This window comes from Schistocerca piceifrons, chromosome 2 (genome assembly GCF_021461385.2).
Source record: "Schistocerca piceifrons isolate TAMUIC-IGC-003096 chromosome 2, iqSchPice1.1, whole genome shotgun sequence".
Lineage (NCBI taxonomy): Eukaryota > Metazoa > Arthropoda > Insecta > Orthoptera > Acrididae > Schistocerca > Schistocerca piceifrons.
The window spans coordinates 657,407,654-657,429,598 of record NC_060139.1 but is presented as its reverse complement, the minus strand read 5'-3'; the positions used below and the strand labels follow the sequence as shown (position 1 = coordinate 657,429,598).

Genomic DNA, 21,945 nt, shown 5'->3' with positions numbered 1-21,945 from the left:
TGCAATAGTATTTCGGATTTGAGAGTAAAACGCTTTCGTATGTTGTCAGACAATTGGTTTACATGCATATATTATATTTTTGTACTATAGTACCCGTCTCTGTGGCTAATATCGCAATATGTACGTGTCACCTACACGACTCCGAGGTTCCAGGTTCATCTTCATCTAGTGCTACATGACTGGTGCAGCTAGCTCAAACTTAAGCGCCTGGCAGAGGGTTCTCCTAACCACCCTCTGACTATTCTCTCTAATAGCGAATAGGAAAAAGGAATATTTAAATCTTTCTGTAAGAGCTCTAAGTTCTTTTTTTTATTACGATGTTTATTTTCCCTCTGTAGGCTGGCGATGGTAAAATATTTTCGCATTCAATGGAAAAACCTGGTGACTGTAATTTCATGAGGAGATCCTGCCGCAATGAAAAACGGCGTTCTTTAAATGACTGCCACTCCTATTCGCGTATCATATCCGTGATAGTATCTCCGCTATTTCGCGATAATACAAAACGTTCTGACTTTCTTGGGATTTATTCGATGTCCTACGTCAATCCTATCTGGTAATAATGCCATTCCACACAGCAATACTCTAGCAAAGAACGGACAAGCGTAGTGTAGGCAGTTTCTTTAGTAGACCTGCTCCATCTTTTAAGTGATCTTCCAATAAAATGCACTTTGGTTCGCTTTCCAAATAACATTGTCTATGTGATCGTTCCAATTTAACTCTTTCGTAACTAGGTATTTAGTTGAACTGATATCCTTTAAATTTGTGTGATTTATCGTGTAACCGAAATCACGGAATTTCTTTTCGTATTCGTGTGGATAACCTCACACTACTCCGTGATTCAGAGGCAATTGCTACTTTTCGCACCATACAAATATCGTGTCTAAGTCATTTTGCAAGTGATTTTGATCTTCTGATGAGTTTACTAGACGGTTAATGACAGCCATGTCTGCAAACAATCTACGACGACTGCTCAGGTTGTCTCCTAAATCATTTATTCAGAATTAGGAATCGCGATGGCCTTTAATATTTCCTTCTGGTTTATTCGATGATTTTACGCTGATTACTACGTACTATGATCTTTCTGAAAGGAAGTCACGAATCCAGTAGCACAACTGAAGCGTTTCTCCATAGGTACACAATATGATTAAAAGTCTTTCGAGAGGAACGGTATAAAAAGATTTCCAGAAATTTAGAAATATGGAATCAATCTGAGACCCCTATCGATACCACTCATTATTTCGTGTTTCACAAAAACGATATTTTCTGGATCAGTTCTGATTATGTATCAACAGAACGTTACATGGAGGTACTTCATAGTGTTCGAACAAAGTATATGTTCCACAACATATTATAAGTTCCACAATCCTACTACAAATCGATGTCACTGATATGGGTCTGTAATTCATCGGATTACTCATATCTTCTTTCTTGTTATTCGCGTGACCTGTGCAACTTTTCAGTCTTTTGGTACAGATCGATCATCGAGCGAACGTTAGTATATGGTTGCTACGTATGGGGCTATTGTATCAGCACACTCTGAAAGGAGCTTAACTGGTATACTATATGGGCCGGAAGACTTGCCTTTATTAGGTGACTTAAGCTGCTTCGCTTCACCGAAGATATCTACTTTTAAGTTACTCATGTTGGCAGCTGTTCTTGATTAGAATTCTGGAATCTATACTCGTCCACTTGGGTGAAGAAATTTCAGAAGGTTGTGTTTAATAACTCTGCGATGGTGTCGCTGCTATCGGTAATATCACCACCGGTATCACGCAGTGAAGGTACTGATTGTGTATTGCCACTGGTGTACGTTACATATGACCAGTGTCTCTTTGGATTTCCTGTCAGATTTCGAAACAAGGTTTTGTTGGGGAAGCTATTAAAAGCATCCTGCACTGAAGTACGCGCTAAGTTTCGAGCTTCAATAAAACATCGCCAATCTTGGAGATTTTGTGTTCTTTTAAATCTGGCACGCTTGCACTGTTGCTTCTGTAACGTTGTCTGACCTGTTTTATGTGCCATGGAGGATCAACACCATCTTTTATTAGTTTATTCGGTACAAATCTCTCAATTACCGCAGATACTATTCCACTGAATTTTAGAAACTGGATGCCTAGAATTGAGACATGGCGCACATCGTTCCTGATCACCAAAATACACCGTTCATCCAAAATCTTCTGAGGCTGTTTTTACTCCTGGCGTAGAAGCGACGTCAGTGCAGTACTACGGTGGCTGCTTGATTTAAAAACTGTCAACAACAGATGTGCATTCGACCAGTCAGTTGTGAGCAAGCAGTGTTAAACACGTAGTGGACGTGCGGCCGTAGAGTGTCAATGTTAATTTGTAACAAATGGCTATGGAGCAACGAACTGAACATCTCTAAATCAAGTGTTCAAAGCATTCTCCGCAATGTTTTGAAGAAGAGAAAACTGTGAACATAGCTGGTTCCCATTCAGTGACTCCAGAAGAAAAACAACGACGCGTGGACGTCTATCGCTACTCGACTGATATGAAAAACGTGGACAGGTTTTTTTTCTGGAACAAAATCGTCACGGATGACGAGACTTGGTGTTCTGAATACGAACCTACCATATAACGACAAATGCAAAATGGGTCTCTGATGATTCGCCAAGACTGAAGGAGATGCGAACGTGACGCGCGAGTTGAAGAACATCCCAAAGAAAGATTTTTCTGACAGTTTCGCATACTTGTATGAGATTTCTGTGGGTTACAGTTAAGTGAGGGGAAATTAGGTAGAACATCTGAAGCAGCAAAAACCACCATATTAACTTTTCTCTATTTTTTTTATTAATCCAGTCTAGAAACTTTTTGACCTGACAGGATATGAATCAGGGTGTTGCTAGAATTCCAGTATTTTTCGCATAAGATGTTCGTAAGTAGGATAATGGTGATAATGCGAGAGTCGTCAGTTAACGAGCGATCAACTGATATGAACAAACAAGTCGACGACACTGGAGTAATCATTCTATGTGAAGAAATGGCCATTTGTTTTTTGACTTCGATACCAAAGCAGCGGAACTAAAAAGCTTAATGTAAGCGGCGATAATTAGAGCACATACAGTCGTAACGTAGCGAAAGGTGTATGAGATAATAAAGGGAAAGAAGGTAATATGCTGAGCAAAAGAATAAATGTACTCTGGTTAATAGCCTGATGCAACACTTTTGACATGGCTTTGCTTTGGTGGTTTGCGAATCAATGTTGCAGCTTGTTCATTTCAGCAACGTTGTCAGCTGATCTCCCAGGGTTGAGTAGATCTGTCTTCAGATCATGCAGTGTACACAATGTGTCTGTTTATTACAGAAAGGAGGCAAAGCAGTGAAGCAGTCGCCCTGAAAAGCTGCTGCTCAGGGAACTGAAAACCGCATTCCGGCCTCTGCTCCGCAGCAACTTGGCAGGCTACTGGGGTCAAACGGCAAGGGCGCGAATCTCACGCGTAGGAGTAGGCTGAGCCACCACTGTCTTACGCGACGTACCCACGACGCTGCCTGCCTACGCATCGCTTGCCTGACGCTACAGCGAAGCAGGCTTTGCAGTCGGGAAGCACAGCTCACGTTTGAAAGCTGTGCCACAACAGAAAATGCAAAATCAGTGATCTTAACAAGTATGGACGTGCCTTGTCAGCGCCTTTCAATTTAGCGCATTCGGTGACCCACTGCAAAATCAGGCACTGAATATACTTGAGTTTCAAGGTTTTCGCCGGGACGGATATGGTTTTTACGCGAGTTTTGTCTACACGAGCGCAGGACTGACCTCTATTCAAATGTATATTCTACTTTCAGAAACACGGTAACGATTCAGCGATCAGCGTTGTCGCCCTTCTCCATTCTCATACACGCTGACTGGCTAGAACCATTCACCTCCCTAACTGGGTGCAGCACTACTTCTACCCTGAAGAAGGCCACAACTGTGCGTGGCATGATCCCCGTGAGATGCCTGAATCATTGAGGAGTCTCGCTGGTCCGTAGCCAACTGACAGCCGGTCCATGAAGTCGAGCAATTTTGTGCGGCATTACTGTCAAACAACAATGCCAGTCGAAGTTTATTTGCCTTCTCTGTGCACTTAATATACACATTTAGCAAGAAAGATATTGTAACCCTCTCCGACAGCCTTAGTATGATTTATTGAAAGAATAAAGCCTCGAGGAACTTAAATCGAACGTAGAAAATAATATTTCTCGACTCCACCATAGCTGGCGCGTCTACTGTCGAACTAAAAAAAAAAAAGTCTGCTGTCTTCGCTGTTAAACGAAAAACAGCGTATCATAATCCCAAAATGTGAGATAATTACTGGCAAACACGTGCAACTGGCCCGTATGTAATTTAGCGAAGACTTATCTTTACTATTCGTCACCTAGTCAACAGAATACCGTTTTCCAGACATAGATGCCAAAGTTAAAGAGCAGCAGATGAAAAGAAGACTGCTATGTATCATCACATAAACGTGCTAGAAGTTTTGTGACCATTTAGTCAAATAACTCTCGACAGCATTCCACTGTTAACAATACCGGAGCACATACGATTTGTGCATCAGCTACATGTGGCCGGGGATTGTCCTGCTGAAGTATGTGTTGTGAAGTTGCCAGACGAAGAAGTGATTTCAGTCAATCGAAGCAGAGTATGAAGATTACAGCCAGTTGCCAGTATATATGCTTCAACATTTTTGGATTGTTTGGGGAAGGAGACCAGACAGCGAGGTCATCGGTCTCATCGGATTAGGGAAGGAAGGGGAAGGAAGTCGGCCGTGCCCTTTCAGAGGAACCATCCCGGCATTTACCTGGAGCGATTTAGGGAAATCACGGAAAACCTAAATCAGGATGGCCGGACGCGGGATTGAACCGTCGTCCTCCAGAATGCGATTCCAGTGTGCTGGCCACTGTGCCACCCCGCTCGGTATATGCTTCTACACTTCACAGGCATATCGTTTACTGTTCTGAAGACCCTTAATTGTAGGAATCGAGATGACAAGTAGTACACAATGGGATGCGCGCCACCAGACCCTAATAAAGCAGGCGGCTTTGAACGGTCAGTGCAGGCAGCTCCACATCTGCTGCGATGTTCCAGAGAATGAAAGGACAATGTGGTCGGACTTCCAAGTTCCATTACCGTCAGGCAGCCTACCGCCGCTGCGTCTGACTCTCTTCTGTCCTCAGCATAATCAACAACCAAGTATTCCAAATTCTCTGCTATTATAGAATGACACCGATAATAAAGCACATTTTTGTAGGAGAAAAACGAACTCTCCACCTCGCAGGACACTGATGATATGAGTTTTAGAAGACAGAATATTCCTGGAGAGACGTCCACCTGAGCGGCTTCTTCTCCCTCGCTGAGGACATTGCAGATAGTAGCCAGAGTCGAGTCGCCTGGATTTATTGACAAAACAGCGTCAAACATATTCACTACCATCCGCCTAATATCACCTCTAACGTCGGTCAGCTTACATGTTATATTCTCAACAATTTCTGCAAAGGAAACCAGATAGATTCTAAGTTTTTATTGTTTATGGAAGGGAAGCCAAAGCTAGTATGGATGTACGACAGAGCATTTTCGATTTTAGATTCAGTGAAAGCATTTTGTGCCTCTCATTCTGAAACGTAAATGAATCACTTATAGATTTCACGGTTTGAATATGCCCATTATAGAAACCAACAGCTCCAATCCAAGTACCTCACCTCCTTAATATAGGCTCAGGTGGCAAAACTAGGTTCAGCAGTCGATCTTGCTAGAGGGACATAAGCTGCGTGACTTTGAGAAACATTTTTTTGGTACATGAAATTATTTTATATTCTTCTGGTTAACGGCAGCGCATTTCTTCGGCGATACGTTACTGTTCATGCGCAAGACAGGTGAATGGGATTAAATGCGTTCAGAATAAGCGTACGGCAATTGTTGACGCCTTCAACATGTAGGCCGGAGCTTCCGAATACGTAGAGAACATTTCATTCTTGAATTCACTCAGGCCACAGCACTGACTGTCATTCACAAACAAAATCAGCTATTGTTGAATGACTCGTGCGTTCCAGTGCTTTGAAGGAAATCAATCATACGATTGAGGGTTCTTCTCCGTCGAGTTTGCGAACTGTGAGATTGCCCATGGAATGTCCACATACGCCCGTTCTTTCGTCCACGGCTGTCCACATATGGTGATTACTTATACAGCGCCGCGCGGGATTAGCCGAGCCGTCTAGGACGCTGCAGTCATGGACTGTGCGGCTGGTCCCGGCGGAGGTTCGAGTCACCCCTCGGGCATGGGTGTGTGTTTTTATCTTTAGGATAATTAAGGTTAAGTAGTGTGTAAGCTTATGGACCGATGACCTTAGCAGTTAAGTTCCATAAGATTTCACACACATTTTTGAACTTATACAGCGCTGCACACTTTTCAGAGCCTTCTGGTAGCAAAGTGTTCCATAATGTTGATTCATCAGGAATCTGTTGACGCAGTACTTTTGTAGAGTCACTTGAAGTTTGTGACACAGAATGTTCTAGCAACCGTACAGGAGCACATATGAAAAAAAATCATTAGTGGAGTTTGGAGTCTATTGCATCTGCTTCAATAATATTTGCTTCTTGAAAGATAGCACAGTACCGTTCTTTGCGTGCGCATCATTACGTACATGTACACGTTGTTGAAGTTGCGTCTTCATACAGTACCCGATCTGTTTATTGCACGCTCGAAAGATCTCTCCGCCATAAATGGAAGCGTCGGCGGTCGTAACACGAAGTCCTAATGTAGATGATAATTTTGATGCAATAGAAGGCGTCATGAACACAAACAGTTGTGATCTCTTAAAAAGTATCCGCTATTTTGCAAATGGTTCTAAAAAATGGTTCAAATGGCTCTGAGCAGTCAACTGCTGAGGTCATTAGTCCCCTAGAACTTAGAACTAGTTAAACCTAACTAACCTAAGGACATCACAAACATCCATGCCCGAGGCAGGATTCGAACCTGCGACCGTAGCGGTCTTGCGGTTCCAGACTGCAGCGCCTTTAACCGCACGGCCACTTCGGCCGGCGCAAATGGTTCTTGGTGCATGCAGTCTCCAGCTCTGAATGTGTAGAAGTTGCAAGTAGACGGAAAACTTGTGGCCGTTTTTCTTTTGCCTGCCCCAATGTCAACCTCGAAAGCACACGAAGCCATTTACTTCACACAGAATTGCTAATACATGCTAAACACAGTATTGTTATTCCATTTTACTTTTGAGAACTGAAATGCTAAATATTAGAAAATTAAGCAGAAACAGTCCTACATTCCAACTCATAAGTGCAACTAATCACCTTTTGTTGCACTAGCACGAGATTTGTATAGATAATTTATTTCCTGTCTCCAACCTTTATGATACATCGGATTCTATCTAAGGAAGTGGCCTACTGAGGGAACGTAAAAGTATGAAGAACGGAAAAAAGCAATAACATGTAATTTTAACTAGCATAAAATTAAAATAGGTAACTACAGTGAAATATGTACAAATATATAACGATAAAAAGAAATACGTTAAAGCCAGCAATATAATTATTGAACATTTTGACTTTTCACGTGCGTAATAGTGAAGGAAAATAATTTATAATTGCATAATCACCCGGAATCTAGTTACGACACGTCAACAGTTGCCACATCAATTATACCAACTTCGTAAGACACTGCGGTGAGATTTGAATTTAACCAGAATACTGACACACAGCTGATGATCGGAAACTCTATGCCATCACTTCTCATCCCTGAGCCGGCCAAACTGTAATGAGAATGTATTCTAATATGGGGTTTTGTAACCGACTGTCTCCGTATAGAGCGCCAGCGTACTAGCGTTAAGTTAGCAACATCGGCTACGAAGGTGGGCCATGTGTACCTACTACGGTGTGTTCAAAAGTCTCTCCGCAGTGCCATATGATTGTTACCCGCGCGTGCCGTATGACGCAGTGAATATACCGAAATGAAACTCATTGAAATACAAGTTATTAATTTATTGAATATTCATTTTACTTACACATTTTCACATTAAATGTTGAAAGTGTCCCCCTTGTTGTTAAATACACAATTCGTCTAATGATGTTTCCAAACACAAGCTGTACCATTTCTTCTGTAACAGAAGCAGTGAAAGTGGATACTGAAAACTTTCAATTCATCGATGGATTTTGGACGGTTTTTATAGACAGTTGCTTTCGCTGCACCCCAGAAGAAAAAGTCAGGAGGTGTTAGGTCAGGCGATCGTGGAGGCCAAAGTCCCTGTGAAATTATGCGATCACCAAAAACATCAGCAAGTAGTGACATTGAAACGCGAGCTGTATGCGCGGTTGCACCATTTTGTTGAAAATAACAGTTCAGTATTTCACTTCACACAAGTTCTCCTATGAATGGGTAAAGGATATCACTGCAGTGTCGTTGTGCGTTTATTGTTTCGTTGAAAAATATGGGACCCACAATCCGACGTCTAGAAATTGCAATCCAAACTCCCATTTTTACAGACTGAAGTGGTTCTCATGAATACACAATGGATTTGCAGTACTCCACATACGAGAATTTTGCGAGTTCATGTACCTGGATAAATGAAACCACGCCTCATCAGTGAAAAACGTTTTATTAAGAATATCCCTTGCATTTTGTTGAACGAAATTTCTGAACCACTGACAATAATGCAGTCTCTTGCCCTGATCAGTATTTTTCAGTTCTTGCCCGACTGTCACTTTGTAAGGAAAAAGTTCTAATTTTTTCCTTACGGCTGTGTGGGCCGTTCCGACACTAACATCGATTTCCTGGGCGAGTTTTCTTACTGATTTGTTCGGACTCATGGACATTTTATCGGAAATATCGAGTAGTTTATCCTCAGACAAAACGCTAGGATGAAGACTTCTCGGCGCATCTGTCACTGAACCCGAACTTCGAAATTTGTTAATCAAATCTCGCACAGTATCGCGATGTGGGAGTGTTGTTTCCGGGAAAACTGAATTAAATGTTTGACGAACTGAAACTGTGTATTTACCGCCAGCTTTGAACACTTGTTCGACTAAAAACACACGTTCTTCAATGATTAGCATTTTAACAGTGACAAAAACGAAACAAACGAACAAAGGAACTAAACTTAAACGTTCATGTCAATAGGTAACTATAGGTAACGATACTACTGACGCTGGCTGTGATAAACTAAACAGTGGAATATTGGAAGAGTCCACTTAAAGGGAAGTAACGGAGGCAGGCGAACAATCATACGGCACGCGCGGCTAACAATCATACGGCACTGCGAAGAGACTTTTTGAACACCCCGTGCTTCTTAAAACATATGAGCATCCCGAACACGATTCCCAATCAATTGCGGCTCGTTACGTAACCGTCACAATATTACTCGTCGACAGTACAAGACAGGCGGCATTAGCGTAATCAAAAAAAGTTTCGGTGGCGTACGTCTTGCGTTTACTTCCTTTTTTGTTCCCTTGCGCTCAACACAGTATGGCATTTCAAGGATTTCCAGCTCGTTTCCATCACGGCTCGTGCAACATGCAATCACTCTTGCTTGTAAATACTAGGCTTGGCAAGGGTCAGAGGCAGGAGCACCACGCCCCGTTATGGATTAAAACCGCTCGTTACATAACGCTGCCATAAACAGGTAGTCCCTCATGAAGCGGGTCCTGCACACGGACAACAACAAAACACCGCAAGCGCGCCCGGCGAAACTGGACATGTTACAGATCGTGGAACAGGATGTAGGAGGCAGCGTGGCGTTGCTCAAGGAACGAGTCTGCCGTCGGGTAAGAACGCTCGACTGCGGTGATTCAGCGAACACAGCGCTCAGCCGGCAGAATAACAAACAGGTCGGCAAATACGGTGAGGCCGAACGCCATTCATTTTCTATTTTGTCAGTGGCTTGTTGATGGGCTCCAAACCGCTGGGATGTAACTGTGTTACGGATTTATTACTTTCAGGTATTATTTGCTTAATGCCGGCATCACATACCTAGTTACCTTTGAACTACGTAAATGTGTTTGTCGATTCCGGGCAAAAAATTGTTCACTCTCCCCAGGAGACATCACGCTAATACCACGTAGATGCTTAGTTCCCATAGAGCTATCAATCCTTCTGCCCATGCGCTGTACAGTGTATTGCGAGCAGATATGTTGATGTAGTAGAACTGCCGAGATGTGTTACCCGCCATTGTAGTCCAAACCATTTTCTATGGAGAAAGAGCAGTTGATCTAGCTGGCCAGTTGAGGTGCGAAATCGTGCCCGAGTGTTCGTCAAACCAGAAACGTAGGCCTGCTGTCCTGTGAAAACGGCTGCTGTCGTCATGGAAGACAGGAGTATCTACAGGACACTCACCATGAAGGTGAAGAAGAAGGGTAACACTTGCTCACCGTGAATGAGTCAGTCCAAGATCAATTACCTGGCGGACAGGGTGAGCAGCAATCTGCGGTTGTTGCTATGGTGTTGATGCTATGGTGTACGGGAAGTTGTCCTCATTGAGTAACTGTAGGAGGATACAAGATGACTTAGACAAAGTTTTTAGTTGGTCTGATGAATGGCAGCTGTCTCTAAATATATAAAAAAGTAAGTCAATGCAGATGAGTGAGGAAAAAAACTCGTAATGTTCGGATACGGCATTAATAGCGTCCTGTCGGGCACAGTCAGGTCGTTTAAATATCTGGGCGTAAGGTCGCAAAGCGATACGGAATGGAAAGAGCATGTGAGCCTTGTGGTAGGGACGGTGAACGCTTGACTTCGGTTTATTGGGAGAATTTTAGGGAAGTATGATTCATCTGTACCGGAGATTGCATATAAGATTCTAGTGCGACCTATTCTTGAGTACTGCTCGAGTGTTTGGAATCTGTACCAGGTCGGATTAAAGGAAGACATAGAAGCAATTCAAAAGCAGGCTGCTAGATTTGTTATCGGTAGGTTAGTACCATGAAGATAAGACACGAGAAATTAGGGCTCATACAGACAGTCGTTTTTCCCTCACTCTGTCTGCGAGTGGAATAGGAAAGGAAATGACTGGTAGTGCTTCAGGATTCCTCCGCCACACACGTAAGGTGGCTTGCGGAGTATGTATGTAGACGTAGATGTAAAAGTCATGGTACGAAAAACACTTCCGAAACGTCAAAGAACCGTCTCTAATCTGATCTATCCATCCACACGCTGCGTGTCGGACCACACTATATGCCTTCAGTCAGCTACCATCCAGTTTCTGTGATGTTTGGCCCAAAGACGACGTGTCGCTCTAAGCAATGATCTTTCGCGAGACAACCGATTACTAACGTTCGTACGGAGATTGGTTGAGATGAACCCCCATTCCATGACAACGTCATTTCCTGTCGTGTTTGAACTCGATCGTCACTGATAAGGCAAGGCACTCTTCCCGGTTCCTGTCGGTCATGGTCTTTATAAGGCCGCAGTTCTTACGACGTATAACATGGCTGCGAGTGGTATACCATTCCTTGTAGACACGTTGGTCAGTCCGCGCTGAAACACCAACTTCAGTTACGGAGTGGTTATTGTCACGTCCAAAAACTACAGCTCGTTTCTGCCATTCTGTCACATACCCACCTTGACCCATTTTACGGCACCAGTCCCATACAACCAACCAGCACAGACGCGTAACTTCACTGTCGTGATTTACAATACGCCTGCGGCAGGGGGTCACATGACAGCCTAGTACCAGTTCTACACCAACTACAGCGCTCCAACGCTACCAGTGTGCTCTTTTAAGTGAATGACTAATATTTAGCCCGGTGAGCTTTGGGAATTTAAGTACACTGTTAGGCGTTTCAGACGGAGCATTACGCTCAAGGTCGTTTGTAAACTGTGGTTGTGCTTAGCAGTTGCTAGTGAATGGCCTTCATAAAACACAATGTTTACGCACTGTCGGAACCTATGACCTGAGTATTCTACTAATTAGCACAGTTAGCTCATGTTTACAGCTGTTGTAACTTCCAAGTTTTGTTACTTGACAGTACTAAACCAGGTCGTTTGTATTCTAGGGGACTAAGGACGGTGAAACAAGCACACCGATCTTTCAGAGACTTGCGTGTTCCTCAAAGAAGGATAACTATAGTTAAATTTATAGTGTCAGCTGGCTCTTAGCTCAACCCCATACTTAGTACAAGTATACTGTGAAAATCATGATGTTTTCACTGATACTCCGGTCTTTGGGCGTCCCGAACGCGCTCTACTTTACGGGCTGGTCTAAATATGTTGGCGGTCGAAGGCTTCCGCATCTTCCCGACGAGTCTTTGGCATGCGACATAAAGATCATTAACAAAATTCCGGTGTAGCTTTATAATAAACAAGAAAATAAAACACAGTGTCACAGGTATCTCATGAAAAACAGCAACACCTTATTTTAAATACAGTCGAAGGATATTCCATGGAAATCACTCAAGTCCACGCACTAACGTGATCACATTCTGACGAGGCTGTAGAAGTCCATTAAGATGAGTTACAGACCACAAATCCCATCACAAGCTGAAAATGGTGGATTTTAATGCAAACCATTAGGTGTATATGGGAGGTGGCAGAGGTCTTACATTAGTAGAACTAGTCTAGACTAATGTGTATATCTTTAACACGTTCTTTTACCAGAAAACTTAAATCAATTCGGAATTTCAAGTAATCATTGACTAGTAAGCCAGAAAGAAAAATAGACACAAAGCTAGAAAGAGAGAAACTCATTGGGCAAAAATTAGATGTGTAGTTTATGAGACTCAACTTAAGAATACGGACTTATAGCAGATTAAATTAAGCAATAAGCTCAGCGTAGCATAACATGAAAATTACAAAGGCACAGATGAATGGCCTGTACATTTCGGCGGGTTGCAGGCGTGCTGATTGACCATCCAACTAAAGGAGCACTCGTTCTGCTTAGGTTGCGTGGTGTCTATCCAGTACCAAACTCGTCTCTCTTCAAGTAGGCGATTGATAGGCGGGAAACTTTTCTGACAAGAAGCCCATTGGTGAAGATAATACTGGAAACATCAATTAGTATATCAGTGGCCTGGTGAGCATGTATTCCTTGCCATGGTGCGGATGCTCGTTGACCAACTGGGAGACGCTATAAGGAAGTAAACACTACTGATATGCATTGACGATATGCTTCTAATGTAGGTAGCACATGTACTGCGCCTTATAAAGACCCCCGTCAACTCAACAAATTAGCGATTTTAGTAACACAGATAACATTTAAGCGACTGGTATGCTCTGATGTCTGATCACGATGCCCAGAAGCCTAAAACGAGTTGCCAATAAATTAATGTTGTTAAGATCTATGTCAGGTTGTGACTCATATGCACACGGGCCAGTCACATTAATGTGACCACCTGTCGAAGGCCTGTATAGCCACCTTTCGTAGTGTGGACCGCTGCGAGACGCGCAGTAAGAGAGTCAATGACGTTCTGGAAGGAACCCACAGGAATTTGGAGCCATGCTGACGTCAGTGACGTGGTAGCTGCGCTAGGTTTCTCGGTTGAGGAACCATGATGCGAAAAGGCCGATCACCGTGGTTATACAGATTCTCGATTGAACTCCAATCCAGGGAGTATGTTGGCCAAGGAGGGTACGTTAACTCATCCTGGTGCTCTTCGAACCACGCATGTACGCTGCGGGCTGTGTGACACATTGCTTTGTCCTGCTAGTAGATGACATCGTGCCGATGAAAAAACAAACTGCATGTAGGGGTGGACATGGTCCTCAAGAATAGATGCACACTTGTGTTACTCCACTGCGCCTCCCAGAATAACGGTATCACTCAGGGAATGGCACTAAAACATTCCCTGGAGCATAACGTTCCCTCCTTCGGCCTGGACCCTTCCGACAACTGCTGCAGGGCCTTACAAGCCAACGGCCATTCGTCCAATGGAGCATAAAACGTCTTACGTCTGCAAAGGTTACCTGTCACCACTCAGTGGGAGTCGGACTGCGATATTGGCGTTCAAATTCCAGCCTTCGGCGACGATGAACAGCAGTCAGCATTGGTGCATAAACCAGGTGCCTGCTGTGGAGGCCCATACGCAGTCGTTGAAGAACGCTTTTGGTAGCCCCTTGGTTCATCTGGGCAGTCAGTTGCCCAACAGTCGCACGACTATTCCCCCGTACACATCTCCACAGTCGTCGTTCATCCCTGTTACCTATGGCCCGTGGTGCGCTGCAGTTGCCTGGAAGCTGGTTTTGGATAGTGCCATTTTGCCCTGTACGGTATGTTTTAATCACGGCGGCACGCAAACAGGTTACAGATTCACCTGTTTCGGAAGTGCTTCCACCCAGGGCCCGAAAGCCAATCATCATGCCATCTTGGACGTGAGATAAATCGCTCAGTTTTCACATTACGACAACATCTACACTGTTTTCCGCGTCCATCCGTCACGTTTTACAAACTCTCTGGTCGTGCTGCCATACGCCGTCTGTGAGTGGTTACTGCACGTTGGTGTCGAACATAGGCGGTAGTCACATTAATGTGTCTGGATCGTGTGTATACTTCCTATATTTTTTTCTGACAATAATCAGCTGTAAGCACAACCTAATTTTCCTTGCGATCCTACTAAACATTGCTAAAGCTTCAATATTCTGTACTCATTTAAAAAGGCCTATGTATGACCCTTAAGATAAGATACCTAGCGGTTTTTCAAAGACGTAGTGTACTGTAGACATACAGTAGAAAAAATGGTTCAAATGGCTCTGAGCACTATGCGACTTAACTTCTGAGGTCATCAGTCGCCTAGAACTTAGAACTAATTAAACCTAACTAACCTAAGGACATCACACACATCCATGCCCGAGGCAGGATTCGAACCTGCGACCGTAGCGGTCGCTCGGCTCCAGACTGTAGCGCCTAGAACCGCACGGCCACTCCGGCCGGCTACAGTAGAAACTTCATTCATCTACATCATTAACTTTTCAGGAATATCTACATCATTACGTGTACTTTGCAGAGTCACACTCTTAGACGAGTAGTGCAGTGTCGCGTACGCTGTGAAAGTTGCCCTCTAGCACTTGACCCGAACTGCCATGCATCACGAGTAGCGGTTTGCTGGCACAAGTGGTGACTGCCGGCACCTGCTGCAGCTCACGAAGTTCCTGTAGATACGCGTTTTAGCTCTGTCTCAGAAGGACCACCCGCTAGCTGACCACTCTGGCGATCCAATTCTCAAACTACTGCCCAGTTAGTAGTAGCGTAGTTGAGCAGAAATCATCTGTAGAGTCTCAAGACACTTCCAACAGAAGACTCATTCTTACCTCGCCTACTAAACGTTGCTGACAGCACCATCGAGGTCAACAGCTGTTTGAAAAAGATGTTTATAATAAGTAGTACCTACCACGACTACAGCCTGACTGGACTTCGGTAGGAAAATGAAACAAAAATTCTCAGACTTTTGTCGTCTTCCTTGGTGATCACAAAGGTGGCTGTTATTAATGATTTGGGACTACTACCCATGAAAGACTATCATCCAAAAGCATTGTCTGTTACAGGTTGACCAGCATTTCATAAAAGGCGTCAACAGCGAATCAAGTCCTGCAGGGTTTTCTTGCACAACTACGAGCTTTGTGTACTCAAGGACATCACACACATCCATGCCCGAGGCAGGATTCGAACCTGCGACCGTAGCGGTCGCTCGGCTCCAGACTGTAGCGCCTAGAACCGCACGGCCACTCCGGCCGGCTACAGTAGAAACTTCATTCATCTACATCATTAACTTTTCAGGAATATCTACATCATTACGTGTACTTTGCAGATTCACACTCTTAGACGAGTAGTGCAGTGTCGCGTACGCTGTGAAAGTTGCCCTCTAGCACTTGACCCGAACTGCCATGCATCACGAGTAGCGGTTTGCTGGCACAAGTGGTGACTGCCGGCACCTGCTGCAGCTCACGAAGTTCCTGTAGATACGCGTTTTAGCTCTGTCTCAGAAGGACCACCCGCTAGCTGACCACTCTGGCGATCCAATTCTCAAACTACTGCCCAGTTAGTAGTAGCGTAGTTGAGCAGAAATCATCTGTAGAGTCTCAAGACACTTCCAACAGAAGACTCATTCTTACCTCGCCTACTAAACGTTGCTGACAGCACCATCGAGGTCAACAGCTGTTTGAAAAAGATGTTTATAATAAGTAGTACCTACCACGACTACAGCCTGACTGGACTTCGGTAGGAAAATGAAACAAAAATTCTCAGACTTTTGCCGTCTTCCTTGGTGATCACAAAGGTGGCTGTTATTAATGATTTGGTACTACCCATGAAAGACTATCATCCAAAAGCATTGTCTGTTACAGGTTGACCAGCATTTCATAAAAGGCGTCAACAGCGAATCAAGTCCTGCAGGGTTTTCTTGCACAACTACGAGCTTTGTGTACTCTCTGGCATCTTCCCGGTGTGTTTTCTCAATAATCTGCCGTCACGTTTCACATCCTTCTCATCGTTGCGATCATTAGAGTGTAAGGTATCCACTAGCGCGTCCCATATATTTCTTCTATTCAACCATGTAGCAGCCACACCGTTTCTGCAGGGTGAAAGGGACTTTGCCAAACGTATCTACAAGTTTACAGTATTGTATGGCACTGCTTGAGATCTAGAGTCGCGCCCCCATGTGCGAATTTCTTCTAGTTCTTAATTTATATTAGATTGGTGCATTAATTCGTAGCGTTTTTCTATATGTTTAATAATCACAACAGATATGCATAACAGAGACTTTAGTCATCAATAATATACTCTCTCACACTATTCACAACAGTCTGCCAACCCTGGGATAACTTTTCGATTCCAAGACTGCAGAAATCACACGGCTCTGAGGCGAAGAACCCGTCGAGCCATGTTCGGAGCGCATTTTCGGAAAGGAAGTTCCCTGAATTTGTTCGATAGAGAGCAGAAAAAGTGAAAATCTGAGCGCGCAGGATTAGATGAATAAGGCGGGTGTGGAATGACTTGACAACACAACTCCTGTATAGCGTTTGTTGTCTGTCTAGCATAATGTGGGCCGGCGTTATCGTAGAAAATGTTCAAACGAGTATGAATTCCTAAGGGACCTAACTGCTGAGGTCATTGGTCCCAAGATTTACACACTACTTAAACGAACTTAAACTAACTTATGCTAAGAACAACACACACACCCATACCCGAGGGAGGACTCGAACCTCCGGCGAGAGGGCCGCGCAATCCGTGACATGGCGCCTCAAGCTGCTCGGTCACTCCGCGCGGCTGTTATCTTAGATTAGCCTCATTTCATGCACTCTTTTTTGTCGCTGTTCTCGGATTGTGTCTGAAAGACGTCTCACTTGTTGACAATAAATGTCAGCAGTGATGGTTGCACTTTGGGGGGGGGGGGGGGGAGGGGGTGCTCCACACCTTCGCTGTTCCACCACATGCATAACATTACCCTTTGTGGACGTCTGTACTGGGTGTTGCTGCTTTTTTTTCGACTCAACCATTCCTTTCTTGTTGTTCATGAGCCAAACGATGATGAGCAAGCAGTGATGCACCCAACAGCTGATTTTTGTGATTTTGTCTTAGAGCATGCATTACCAAGACACTCGATTTTTGAACTTTATCCATTGCATGCAAATATCGCATGTTGGTGGAATGATCATAGTTCATCTCATTTGCCAGTTCTCGAATACGCGGACGTGGATTATGGAGGATCAATGAGTTTAAACGATCTACATCAAATCCCGGAGGTCTTCCTAAACATGGAGAGTCACTAAGGTCACAACGATCCTCCTCAAAACGAGAAAAACATTTTCTTGCCGTGCTCTGTTCAAGAGTGCTATTCCCACACACGGCGCAATTCTCGCTACCTCCGCTACTGTCGCCCCTCCATTGAGCTCGAACGGAAGAAGATGTCGGAGATGTTTCGATTCCTCCACTTGACCTTCTATTTTGTAGCGTCCACAGCTCCACTCACTATCTCCAAATGACAAAATGACAATATGTAAACTCAAATGGCAACAGTGAACTACAAATAAAAAAACGACAATCGGTAAATAAATCCATAGCAACCGGAATACCAACATGCAAAACGAAAACGTTACGAACTTATACATCAACTTAATTCATGTATTATGTATTGGAGTACTTGTACAGCTGGAACCCCAAGGCTGCATCTATAGTGGGTGCGAGTATCAAAACATTTAAGACAAGATATTTAAAACTTCCTAACTTTTTTTCTGAAACGCAACATGTCGGCAATTATGGATTTTGGCCAAGTACCAGTAAGGTTAAGCCTGCGGGACGATGGATTCCAACGCGCAATATAACAGCTTTCGTCAAGTGCTAAAATTGTCAACATGAGTATTTCCCTTTATCCGATAATTGCTGGGCTGCCTTGTGGTTATCACTGTCGTGTCTTCTTAGCTTCTCATTTCGTAATCAGAGTGAATCCTATCAAACTGTGTTGGCTTGAGATAACATTATGCTACACCACATAGCCCAAACTCAAAATTTCTGTGAATTTTTTTTGAGTCGGTTGTGAAAGACTATGTCTTTCCACTTCTAAAACCTTGCAAAAGTCTGACTATCGTCTGGTGCTTGTCGTGCGTCTGATGGTGGGCACATTGAACTTGGATTGACCATTTGTCGAAGGCACAGAAAAACTTTGACCCTAAACGTAATTGTAAAAGTACGTCACGGTTGTTTGTGCATGTATTAAAAGGATAATTTCTTGTTAGATCGTTTTTTTTTAAAAAACAAAAAAAATTGTGGTTCCGCGACTACCCTAAGTTTCTCTTTTTACTAAATAGAAGATACAGACTTCTAAAATCGGTTGAATCTTCAACATCTTATCTATAAGGGAAAAGTCTGTCACAACGAAACAAAACCTCACTTGCTGCACGCAAAGTATCAATACAGGTATCTCTGTTGGCACGAAACAACCGTGGCTTATTATGCAAGTGGTGGTTCCTCAGAACGGCGTACCACTCTTTCTGGTACGTAATCTACGATGCAACGGGACGTCAAGGACGGAGCTGGAATGGCAGGTCATACCTAACGCGCCTTTCGTACGTGACCGGCGCACGCATTATCCGCGGCAGTTGCAGCTCTCACTTGTGGATTTACGACACTGCTGCTCTGAACAAACACTCATTTCGTTGATGTACGAGGAACGAAACTTGCACAGTACTCTATTTCATTTGACACAGCAGGGAAGGGCAGTGAGCGGCCGTGATGAATGGGACACGGGATGTATTAGAAAGGTATGAATGATGCTCCCCTGCTCTGACGTTACTCGCTATAAAATGGTCAAGGGACCCCAACACGTAATCTCTACAACATTAAGCGGCCGAAATGTTCGTACGTATTGGTGCTGAAATTTTAGTAATAATTCATAGGTGAAATGCTTGCATCAGATAATAAGCAAACAGACTAAATGCTGGAGAATTAGGTTACACCTTTCCATGTTCTGAGGAAGAGTCCACCTGTCAAGCGCTAGCATCTCCCAAGAAAGTCATAGCACGCTAATTCACAACTTCCTATCGAGACGTAAGAGCAGCGTAGAAGGAAGCGGAAAGCAGAAAGTTATACATTGCAACATACGGGTTGTCCAGAAAAGGGCTCCCTGATTTCAAAATTAAATATCTCGAAAACAAAGATCGATAGAGGAACGCAGTAAACGGTATGTTTATTGTGAAAGCTGTAAGAAGTTTATACAGCAGTTTGAAATAATAGTTACAAAAGCTGCTAACAGATGGCGCTGTACGCTTTACAGCTCATATCAGCATACATAAGTGAAATAATCGTATGAAAACAATCTTTGCAAACAATCACATCCCAATGTTTTCAAAATGTTCACTATTGGCACTACAGAGATGGCGCAAACGAAGAATGAAATTCGCTATCACATTTCGTAGTGTCTCAACCGAAATGGATTCACTTGCCACAGAGATCGCCGATTCAAGCTCGTCCAGTGTGGCGGGATGTAGACCATGTCATTCACTGTGCCCCACAAAAAAAAGTCACAGGGAGTCAAATCCGGCGAATATGGAGGCCAATTCATGCCCGCACCAGTAAATTTGGGATACTCCAAAGCAATGACTCGATTCCCGAAGTATTCCTCAAGAAAGCGAAACACTTGTTCGGTCCGATGTGGTCGGGCTCCATCTTGCATAAACCATTCAGTACCTGGTCGATCCTCTAACGCTTGCTGTGTGGCGACAAATTGTTCCAAAATTGCAACGTAACGTGCACCAGTGACCGTTTCTCGAATGAAAAAAGGGCCAATAATGCCTCTGCTGCATACTGCAGCCCACACAGTAACTTTAGGAGAATACAGGGGTTTCGTTTCACACCAATATGGCTATTCGGAACCCCAAAATCGCCAGTTCTGCTTATTCACGTATCCATTCAGGTGGAAGTGTGCTTCATCTGTAAACCAGATGCAGCCAACATCAAATCCTTCACTAACAATCATTGTGAGCATCTGATTAGCAAAGGCAACCCTTTGTTGCACAGCTCGTACGGGTATGGCCTGGTGCGTTTGAATTTTGAATGAAAACATGTGTAGGCTCTTTGTCAGTATTTTCTGCGTGCTGGAACGCTTCAAACCAGTCTCAGATGCAATTCTACGGACGGATGACATTGGATTTCGTTGAATAATTCCAGAAACTGTGGCGATATTTTCAGGCGTAACTGCGGTTTGGTTGCAGCCAACATGCCCCACTAGATCATCAGTTACGCTGCCTGTTCGTTGAAATTTTGCGAAGAGCGTACGAATGGTTTTCGCATCGGGTCCTTTTGGAACATTAAATCGTGCTTGAAAACTTCGCCTTGTTGCCGTAGGACTCTCTTCTAACCTGTGGTACTCTAGCACCAGAAAAACGCGTTGTTCAATGGAATACATGGTTTTAATCTCTTCCTTCGGTACGCTAACCTCCTTTCACGTTTCAATAATGGAACTGATCGCTCTGGGCTTCGGATCACTATTTATACTAGGCATTACGTATGGCGATTACAGCGCCATCTGTTAGCAGCTTTTGTAACTATTATTTCAAACTGCTGTATAAACTTCTTACAGTTTTCACAATAAACATACCATTTACTGCATTCCTCTATCGATCTTTGTTTTCGAGATATTTATTTTTGAAATCAGGGAGTCCTTTTCTGGACACCCTGTACAACTGGTCTGGAGTTGCCTGACTGTCTGAGCTACTGCAGCTCTGGCGCCAGAAATGGTGACTGAAAAAATACTAACGCAAAAGGGGAGTACTGATGCTTAACGCTTTCAGAGGAAAACTGATGGTAACGACGACTTGTCTGTTGCCGAGCCAATCAGTAGTCGAGCAACCGTTTCTGTAGTTTGGGCAACAATGATTTCACCTGACAAAGTTGGCACAGCGATATCTTGAAAGTTTAAAACAGTCCACAGCATCTAATCAGAAATAAAAGAGGTAAAGAGAGCTGGCTGCATTACGTTATTGAATAATTAGTAGGCCTACATATGTATCAGGTATTAAGTAACTCTTTGCAGCTTATCATACTTTCCCGTTTCTCATTGATCCAGTAAAAACTTGAGCCTAAACTGAACTATAGGGGCAGCTGCAGATAGGGCAATAAATCGTTTATTCTAGAAATAGCCAGTCGACTGAAATACGGTCACTTCATTCTGTGGAAGTTGTAACCAAAATGTTGAGTTTTCAGACACTTGATTGCATCTAAACGTTACGTCATGACTGTTGAGCTTACATGTAGGAAAATCATTTTATATTTTCCACTATTCTTAAAACTTAAATGACAGAAATAAACTTTCCTGAGTTTTAAAACGCTTAAAACATGCTTTACTTGTCAAAACAAGTTGACGTCGCATCTGCATTAATCTTGTAGCTGAGTTTTGCTCGAAAATGATTCACTAAAACTGTGTAAAAACTCAACTGAAGATTTATCGAACATGCACAATACGGCTCTTTATTGAATGAGAGCTGAAGCAAAACTTTACCAGCTTTATTATTTCAACATAACGTAGCGATT

General features: G+C 43.5%; 1 protein-coding gene across 1 annotated transcript in view; it reads right to left on the bottom strand.

Moving 5' to 3' along the window:
- Window positions 1-21,945, bottom strand: part of LOC124776994 (unconventional myosin-XV-like) — a 465,068-nt gene that overhangs the window by 94,579 nt on the left and 348,544 nt on the right. The window lies entirely within an intron of this gene.